Source organism: Tursiops truncatus, chromosome 17 (genome assembly GCF_011762595.2).
Source record: "Tursiops truncatus isolate mTurTru1 chromosome 17, mTurTru1.mat.Y, whole genome shotgun sequence".
In the NCBI taxonomy this organism is placed as follows: Eukaryota; Metazoa; Chordata; class Mammalia; order Artiodactyla; family Delphinidae; genus Tursiops; species Tursiops truncatus.
This window is the reverse complement of record NC_047050.1, coordinates 5,214,971-5,225,629: the sequence shown is the minus strand read 5'-3', so window position 1 is coordinate 5,225,629 and position 10,659 is coordinate 5,214,971.

The following is a 10,659-nucleotide window of genomic DNA, read 5'->3' as shown; positions in this document are numbered from 1 at the left end:
TTTGACTACTTAAAATTATAAATTGGATATTATATGTAATCACAAGAGAAAACGTATACTGCTTGGTGTTAGTTTTGTCATATTTTATGACAAAATTTCATTGTCAGTTACTCACTTGGCATTTTGCCCTGACCAATTAAAGCAATCACTTCATTAAAGAATATACTGTTAAAGAAACAAACGATAAGGGCAGGGTGGTCATTTTTCTAGTGTTTATTCTTGATTAAATCTACTAGTTTTACTGAATGAGCCACTTAAAATGACCAAAAGAGAGCAGTATTTATTTTACCAACTACTCGTAGATCATTTGAGTTTTAAAAGATACTCATTAAAAGGTGTATATGGTGCGTGTGCATGTGTGTGCTCGTAGGCGGGTGTGCGTGTGTGCATGTGTGTATGTGTGTTTGCATGTGTGTGTATACACAACTTGGGGGTAGTGTCTGATTAGTGGTTGCACTTCTAAATATAGGAAGCTCTCCAAGTTCTCCTGGGACCCTTCTAGTCTCCACAGACAGAGAGATTGCTTACCACTTGGCCTAAACCAGGAATAAGAATGATTTTGCTCTACAGTGGGCAAATGATCTGCAGTAAAATAAAAGTAACAGTATCGACTATTAAGACAGTTGTCATAGGTCGTGTATATTTAAAAGTTAGTTTCTGGACACATACTAATAGCAGTAATATTAGCTACTCACCCAGGGTGAACATATTTCAATAAACAGCAATGATGATAAGACAGTATCATAATTATGTACAAGGAATGAACGGGTGAACAAGGCAGCTAAAATCCTGCACTCTTATTTGTTGTAAATTCTCTGAAAATAAGGACAGGGTCGGTCTCAACTCCGGGCCAAGTCTCAACTCCTACCCAAAACTGAAGTACCAAAACATTTTGGTAGTAGTAGGAGATCATTGGTTATCTTTAAGGAAGTGTTAACTCCTTGCCAGATACAATTCCTTACAAGGTCTGAGAGCACATTCCAGAAGGCTATGATTGTAAGAGGATCTCTTTATGACCAAGACCACCTTAGCTGTCATCACAGCTCTGAAGGTCTGAGCGTGGGCCGTGTCTGGTGGTGGTCAAGCATTCTTGTGGGCTTTACTGAGCACGTAAATCTCTCACACTATCTTCCTGCACTTGGCAATGAGAAAAGAACACCTCAAATGTCCTCTTCTGTCACAACTCTACTCACTGTTCTACGAACTGCCAAGAGGACGTGTAATTACCCAAGCTTAGCAGATGCTGACTGATGGCAAAAAGGACAGGAGCCCATCTCAGATAATGTTGGCTTAGCTGCTACTCTGCTATCTTATACCAGGAACACTTCAGAATTTTTTTCCCTGTCCTTCTCTTTGTTTGGGTAACCCAGTTTTGCTCTAACTGTTGTAACTTGACAAGAGCCAGGAAGAGAGCTACCGCAAAGACTACAACAGAACAGAAATGTGAGCGTTTTGGTCTTCATCCTAGAGAAAGAGTAACTGCACAGATTCACTTGTTGCCTCTACAGAGAAACGAGTTATTTCACTGCTATGAAATGTGAGTAACCGTAACTAACACAGTATTAACCTGGCTACTACACAGTAGTAACACAGTATTAACACAGTATTAACCTGGCTACTCCAGAACTGCAGAACTGAAACGCAGAACTGCAGTTTAGGTGTGGTTGGTTATACAGCAAAAGCTAATTGATAAAAGCAGCAGCATTTTCTTCAGGTAAAATGCTTGAAAGTAAATATGCTGCCATATGCTAAATTATATTCTCCATAAACTGCTTAACTTCTCACTAATGTAACTCGTTCATAAATTTTAGTAATAAACTTTCCTGAGAATATAGAATATATATGCATGTTAAATGTGAAGAGGGTAGAAACTTGGGAATTCAGATGAGATACATTTCTGAAAAGCCAACGTGATAAGATACATCCAAGTTGAAATTTATTAATATAAAATATGATGTCCTATATCTTTGGCTATATTTACAGCACAGATATAGCATGTCTTCTTGTGTCTTGACTGAAGCGTTTGAGGATAAACATTTAGGCCAATTTTTCCCCTCAGTGCAGAGGAGATAAGGGAAAAACACAAGAACATGCCAAGGTCACCTTGAGGACACCATTGGATACTGTATCAGTGAAAGCTGCCTAACTGGGCAAGGCTGGGAAGGTGAGCAGACTGACAGAGTGGCCCTCTTCCATGCAATCCGTAGGGAATCCAGGCTGACGGAACTCTGTCGTCTCCAGCATGTGGCATCATTATCCCTTGCCCCTAACATCCAATTCAGTCCTACATCCCTTGTCTATTTCACTGGGCTAGAGGGGGAAGGAGCGTGAAGGATCTTGTGTAGGAGATACTCACGTAGCTTTGAAATAGCTCAGACAACAGCTTGTACTCAGTTACCTGGCTATCCAACTTTAAGGGAGGCTGGGAACTCTAGTCTGACTATGTGTTAGGAAGAAAGAAACGTGGAACTTGTCAAGTAGTCAGCCTTTCCCACCACAGCATCTCATAGGTGTGCACACTTGCCCAGCACTCCTTCCCATCCTCATCTTCTGAGGACCCACTGCTTTCCCTGCTCCAATCTTTCACTTTATTTATTTTTTATTTTTGCAGCACGCGGGCCCCTCACCGCTGTGGCCCCTCCCGCCGCGGAGCACAGGCTCCGGACGCGCAGGCTCAGCGGTCATGGCTCACGGGCCCAGCCGCTCCGCGGCACGCGGGAACCTCCCAGACCAGGGCACGAACCTGCGTCCCCTGCATCGGCAGGCGGACACTCAACCACTGCTCCACCAGGGGAGCGCCAATCTTTCACTTTGAGTGAGTCGCTGCCATTAACGTGCAGGAGGCTGCATTACTCAGTTGCAGAGAAAACTGTTGCAGATTAGAAATTGTTCAGGTCCATTAACTCAGAGAGCTTTATTCAGTACAAATCAATAGTGGATATGACCGCAAACAAGCAAAAAAACATCACTGATATCAACATGACATCCAGAATGAGAGAGATGTGACACTTGTTCTTCACCGATTATCTCAAACATAAAATATTTCATTCAGTTGTTTGTATCACATTTGCAAAAGGATAAGGTGGATCACAGAACAAAGCCATAGGAGAAGAGATAAAAGAACTGGAGTTATTGAGGTAGAAGAGCAAAGAAGGTTGAAGGAAGAGGCTATCATTGCCTTTAAATGCATATTTTCAAAAATCAGCTTTTTCTGACTACAAAACTACCAAAGAGAGAAAAGAAACTTCATCCATATTCCCACTACCCCAAGACAAGCACTATTAACATTACTTTTTATATCAATCCTTCTGGACTATTTTCCATGCATAATCTCTTAAGATATTCTTGCATTTTATCTATTTCTCTAACTTTCGCATGCTTTGGTCAATTATACGGGCATAGCGTTTGACCATGGTTTTAAAAAGTCTTCACAAACGCGTTTTCTAAGAACACATACTGTTTCACTGTGAAGATATTTTATAGACACTTACTGCTGAAGACTTAGATTGCTTCCAAGGTTTCACTATTTTAAATATCACCTAGATGCATCTTCGTGTGCAGAAGCCTTTCTCCAATCCAGTTAATCAAAGTACTGTCTACAAAGTCTCTTCCTACATATGCTATATTATTTTTTAATATTTTTCTCCCACTGGTAAATGGGAGGCTAGGAACCCATGTTTCATCAAACCTTCTCTAGCATTTGGTATTGTCTAAAAAGTATTCCGATGGAGAGAGAAAATTCATATCTTATTTTGTTTAATCTGCCCGGGTCCCTGCATCCCCTCCATAGCTTGATGAATGCTCGTGGGGCTGAGCATATGCTTGTAAACTTCCCCTAAAGAGCTCCCTTGTAACAGATACTGTGCTGCCTTCTTCTACTAACACGCCCTACCTGGTGCCCAGCGTGAGGCAAACACAACTTGTCTTGGTTGTGGACCCTCCCAAGGTGGAGGAGGTGGGAGACATCCCCACTGAGGATGGTGACAAGTTATCTGTATGGCGCTGGCTTGTTGATACCCATGAGATGTATGTGGCCTGAAGTCCATAGACTGTGGAAACCCTGGTAAGGGATACAAAGTCCCCTGCAATTCTATCCCCTGCAATTCTATCCCTTGACTCGATTCAGAGTTGGTAAATCCTTCTGAGCCCTAAGGATAAAAAGGAAGAGAAAAAAGAATTTCCATATCATTCCCAGGCAACCTTTGGAGTGGCTAGAGCAGTCTAACCACTTAGACCTGAAGCCTTACGTTATGCAGTGTAACCCAAGGACCTTCTGCGGGAAAACAAGTGTGAGTAGAGTGAGACAACACATAGAAAGAGAACTGCACTCCTCTGAGTGTATTATACCCAATACCTGGAGGAATTGAAGATAGTTCGTTTTAATGATGAAGTACTTAGATCAATGCAGTTGATGGAGACCCCATATTAGAAAATAGGAGGTGATGAATGCAGGACCCTCAGTTGCTGAAAGAATTTTCTAAACTGACTAATAAAATAATTAGGGGCTCTGGGGAATCGTGTTCACATTATCAATCTGAGGATACTTCTCCAAGTATTTAGGATAACAAACCTACAGAAATCTAATGGGTTTAGCTGCAAATTTTGATCATTTGCAGTTCACCGGGAGCCCATTAGCTCTTTAGGGAAGCTGCTTTTTAAGCAGTGACACAGGGATCCAGGCTGGGTTTACCTGAGGCTGTAGCTTCTCAACTGTGGCCAAGCCAATCAACATGGAAGGGAAAGTGGGAGACAGAGGAGGCACAGGGCTCTCTGACATTTAATGGCCAGGATGACATAGTTCACTTCCTCCCATTTCCCGCTTACCAGTATCAGCTCGTGGTACCATCCCAACTGCAAAGACTAGGAAATGGAGGCCTGTCCTGAGTGTGTAATAAGCATTAAATATCTCTGCTGTAACATTTTTATAGGTTAGGAGGAGCGAGAAGAGATACCATAAGAAAGTCAAATTTGGTAATGTTAGACTTGGGTACCTAACACCCATATTCTGTGCAACATTAATCCGGGATACAGAAGAAAAGAAGATGGAGATGTTTACATATCCGTAGCTAGAATTATGACCTTTTGATAGCTGCTCTCTAAGCTCAGTTACATCCATTTATATCTCCTATTATAAATGATACATTTTATTGGTTTTCCTAATCTCCTTTATTTTATGTAGAGAGCTTTAACAGTCATTAAGGCTGATTATCAATGTACTTGTTAATGTTTTCAATCCAATTCAAGCATGAAGTGGGGTTTATGATATTTCTACCACAAATCTCATTATTAAGTGATTATTTCTTCCATCCAACATTCTTGTTTTCCCTGTTAGTTTTAATTAAAAACCCATTTGAACCACAACCATAGCCTGACGAATATAATACATCAAAAGCTCTACGCTCCATGAGAAATGCAAGAATCAACTCTCCAGACAGCCTCATGCTCCTGTCATAACACTGTGCTTTTTATGAGCAGTACTTAAGAATTCAGGGAGAAGATTCATGGAGCTCATTCATCAATTCACATTTAATCATATCGCTATAATTTTAGAAGTGTGCATGTGGTTCTTAAAGCGGGTGATGAGCTTTCAGTGAAAATTATTTGGGCTACTTTCAAGACAAATTGTGAGTATAAGGCAATGACCCTTAAACAACACCCAACTGGCATGATAATAAATTAATATTATGTCAAGTAAATGATGCAATTAACTATTACTTGCCTTCTTTTCTCTGAGAAACTTTTCTCAACTGTACTTGAAGAGCTTTTAGTTTGCTCAAATTTAAACAGAAGATTTCAACTCTTCAAGAATAAGAGCATGTCTAACAACCTATCTGGGAACGGTTGTGAAGTACTCCATTATTGTTTATATATATTATATGCATGTATATATAATGCCCCTCGAACTGGAAAGTCACATTTTGGTATCTGTAAGAAAAGCAATAGACTTAATATATTTAACCCAGTTGTAAATCGCAGGGTCTTTCAAGGTCATGTAGTTGACCCTTGTACTCACTGTGTCATTCCTTCTATGTTGCCACCAGGTAGTCACCTGGCTTCTGCTGGACCGCCTTTAACCAACAGGGGTCCATGATGCCTCTAAGCTACGCACTGTTAGAGATAATTGTTGGACAGAAGCTCACCTTTTTTGAACAAAAACTTATTTTTATATAACTTCTTCCCAACTGATTAATTGTACTATAATATAGTAGTAATATTATATTACACATATAATATTCTATAGTAATATAATATCTCTCCCCCTGACAGCTATGATGTCTGCCTTTAATCTTCATCTAGTCTGAAGCCCGAATATAATTAAATGCCGCAAACATTAACATGAGATGGTCTGGCCACTCCCTCCTAAACAGACTGTCCTCTGCATTAGTGACCCGCAGCTGGTGATGGGTACACACACCGGTTGGGGTGGAGAGAGGACTCAGGGTTGCCTGAGAGGTGAGGAGGGTTTTTTCCCCGTGTGGTTCTGTCCCTCCAAGATTTATCCCTGAGGAGAAATGCCCTTTCTTCTGTCCAAGAATGACTGCTGAGTGAATCCCCATAATTAATGGAGTTGGGGGAAAAGATTTACTTAAAATGTATTCTTCAACTTGTTAACACACTCTTCTAATATGATGCCCAGATTTTAGTACAGAACTCCAGGTGTAGTTTGATCATTACAAAATATAATAAAGCTACTCTCTCCCACATTATTTTCTACCTGTAGTAATTTAGCTATGACCTGAGTTTTCTCAGGCCTTACAAACCTATACATATAAATGGTTTCTTATTCATAGTAAAAATACACTGTACTCAATACTCTGTAATGACCTATATGGGAAAAGATCTAAAAAAGAGGGAATATGTGTATATGTATAGCTGATTCACTTTGCTGTACAGCAGAAACTAACACAACATTGTAAATCAACTATACTCCAATAAAAATTTTTTAAAAATAAAATGGGGCTTCCCTGGTGGCACAGTGGTTGAGAGTCCACCTGCCGATGCAGGGGACATGGGTTCGTGCCCCGGTCCAGGAGGATCCCACATGCCGTGGAGGGGCTGGGCCCGCGAGCCATGGCCGGTGAGCCTGCGCATCCGGAGCCTGTGCTCCGCAGCGGGAGAGGCCACAGCAGTGAGAGGCCCGCGTACCGCAAAAAAAAAAAAAACAAAACTCCAAGACAGTGAGAAAACTTGTCTCACCTCCTGTTGCGTGTGGTCAATGCCCCCTCTTTTTTTCCAGGCACCAGGCATCATGTCATCAACTGACAATCACTGTTGATCTGGCCAGGTCTGGGCCAGGTCTTGAGGATGTTACAAAGGAAGATGAGGTTACAAGCCTTTGAGAACTAACTGTCAACTGAAAAAAAAAAAAAAATGCACAACCTAAAAGTTGAGAGCTGCGTTTTACTCACAGGACATTCTGAGGATTTCAAGTCCCTGACACAGCGTCTCAGATAACTCTGAAAGACTCCTCAGAAGAGGCAAGGTGGTGGGGGGAGGGTGAAGCCAAGAGATATAGGAGTTCTTGCAACAAAGACCAGGTAGTTGGAACATCTAAAGATTACTGTTAATTAAGGAAAACCAGACATCTCAAGTTAAGGAACTTAGCGCTTTTCTGTGTATGAGAGGATGCAAAGTCTGGGCTCACTGAAATCATTCCTTTGATATGCACCTCAGCTCTCTGGGGCCAGTGTCCTGTGTTTTCACATCCTGAGTTTCCGCAGGGCTCACCTAGGGAGTGGCTGCAGTCTGATGGCTGCTAGATGGCAGGTATTCTTTCCTTCCTGCATTCCCTCAGGACTCACCTTTGGGGCGGCTGTGATGTGATGGCTTGACGGCTGCAACATCCTTTGTTTATGGATATGGTAGGCAACGTTTTTCATTCACATAATCATCCCCAAAAATAAAACAAATGGCTTTAATTTAAAACACATTTAGTCAACAGCAGCCCTATGCCAGCTGGCGCAGCCCGATTAGGCTGGTCAGACCAGGCACAGGAAAGCAGGGCTGAGGAGCTGCCTCTGAGGCCAGAGCCCCTGGAGGGGATTTGGTGGGAGCTGATGTCAACCCCTCCTCGAGTCTTCCTCAGCAGCCACAGGACAGTGGCCTAAGGCCAGAGTCTTGGAAAGGGAGAGGGCATGGGGAGGGAAGGGTCTTGGAAAGGGAGAGGGCATGGGGAGGGAAGGGTCTTGGAAAGGGAGAGGGCATGGGCAGCTGGCCCTGTCCCACAGGGGATACTGGAGAGTGCAAACACAGGGGCCTCCCTGTGTCAGCCAGTTCAGGGGCCAGGGGGGGCCAGCTGCCCCACCCAGGGTTCCCAGTCCACAGGGAAGGAACTTCCTTAGCCAGAAACAGCCCATGAAGTTGATGTCTGCCAAGAGCCTGTAGCAAGTGGAAGGAAGAAGAGTCAAACGTGGTCTTCACAGTGTTGAGAAATGCAGGTAATGAATGAGAATTCTTGGTGGCCAGAGTGTTTCTTTGATTGTGTGAGACTGGATCATGTTGGTGGAGAGTTATGAATATTATGCATAATTAGGAAGACAACGCAGTTCTAGAGTGAGTGGTAAAGGTGAAGCACACCATAGAGAATTGGCTGGTGGAGGAGGCTGGAGGGGAATGAGGGTCACCTGTATGGGGCCGGGGGGCTGCTGGGACTTGAGGCACAGCGGAAGGGAAAATAGCTTCAGCAACTGAAAGAAACACCCCCTGTAACAATCTCACCCTCTTATTCCACGGAAACAAAACTGTGCTTTTCTTTTGCATCTTTGTTCCCTCTAGTTTCAGCCCAGGAGCTCTTTCCCGGACATCGCAGCTCTGGCTGAAGTCACCTTAAGCACTCAGTTAGGATGCCAGAGGAGCCCCTTTCCCAATTCTGGAGTGAGCATTTGTCCCCTCCTTCTATGTGGCCATAGCCTTGCTGTGATTAATGTAGACAATTGGCTTCACTTTTAAATGATGCCCTAGTTTTTCTTATCCAGGTTCATCTTTGTAGGATGCCAAGTCACAAATCCACCAGACGGGGGGACTTTATCACCCACATGATTGATACTCATTTGCCATGTGCTCCTTCGAAAGGAATACGGGGTGACCCATTCCCCAGTCATCTGCATTCTAAGTTGACTAAAGGAAGGGTTGTCTTTTCTCTCTTGATTCTTCTGTGTTTATTTTGTCCTTCATAAGTCAGTGGGGAGAATGAGCCTGCAGATTGTGCAAGACAGGAATTGAAGATATTTCTTGCCCTCTTAAAACATTACACCAGAGCAATCTTGTTGGGACATGCAGTATGGCATGCCCATGACCATGGCAGAAATGCCGATGTCAGCTCTACCCCCGCCCTACTTTGTCTCGAAAGGGTTACATTGGCATGATATGCACCATCTATTTCTTGACTTGGCCTGTTGGTCCTTCCTTCCTTCTCCCCTCCCTCCCTCCTTCCTTTCTTGCAAAAAATCTGTTTTATAATGTATAATTTATATACCATAAAATTCATTAATTTTAAGAGTTTGATTTACTGAATTTTAACAACTGTATAGAATCAGGTAACCACTCCCACAATTAGAGAACACCTCTGTCACCTAGGGGTCTCTTGCAGTCAACTTCCTCCTGCTAGCCCGCCCCTGGATGTGGGCAGTATAAAAAGAGCGTGGCGCCGTAAGGTCCCCTAGGGCTTCCTGTTCTTTATCTACAGTAATTGCATTCTGCCGGTCATTTCCTAATTGGTATCCTGGAGAATCAGGAATCCTGAAAATCTGTCTACCTTTCGCCCACTTCTTCAGAGGCACCCGCTGAACCCACCACTTTCATTGACTAGCCCCATGTATATCAGAGATAAGTTTGCTCCATGTTTCCAAAGGTATGTCGCTCTAACTGACATCTCTTCAGAGGCTGAAAGAGAGCAGTCTGAGCTTAAAGAGAAAGAGATGCACATCTGAAATTAAATCAAGTAAACTCTACCTCCTCCCTTGCTTCCTATTACCCTTTGACCTGATTTGGATAAGGTTTTATATCTGAGAGATGGTTACCCCTATTCTACTAACCTACGGGAAGAGGAACAGATACAGAGTTGAGAACAACTCAACTCAACTCAACTCAACAACTCTTCCCTGAGAACAAGGCCCAGGGAAGAATCGGGGGACAGGCAATGGCCGTGTAAATGTTGGCATGGGGAGGTGAACAAAACACATAATAAATTCTTTGTTGAGTATGCGTTAAGCGCAGTGCTGGGTTCTGGGACACCAACCCAGAATAGGCTGTGGGTCTTGCCCACAAGGAGCTTACAGCCCAGGAGGGGAGGCAGCCAGGTCACCAGGCAGTGATGATACGATGAAATGCACGAAATGACAGAGGCATCCCGTTTGCTATAGGAGCAAGCGCACAGAGCATGAAGTCCAGGGACGCCTCCTGGGCACCGTGATAGCTAAGACCAGGCTTGAAGAACATGCAGAGTATAAAACCCAAGAATTTGTTTTTCAGGGCTGTTCATGGTAGTAAGCGACTCCTAGTGTAGAAATTGGAAAATATTTAAAATTAAGTCGTATCATTCAGAAGCGCTCAAGAAGTGAGAAAAAATTTTAAGTGCGATCTGAATCAGATTATATGCAAATCTAAAGTGATTTAATTTAAATTCTAAAAGACATGGCGGGTGGGGCAGAAGGAGATCGT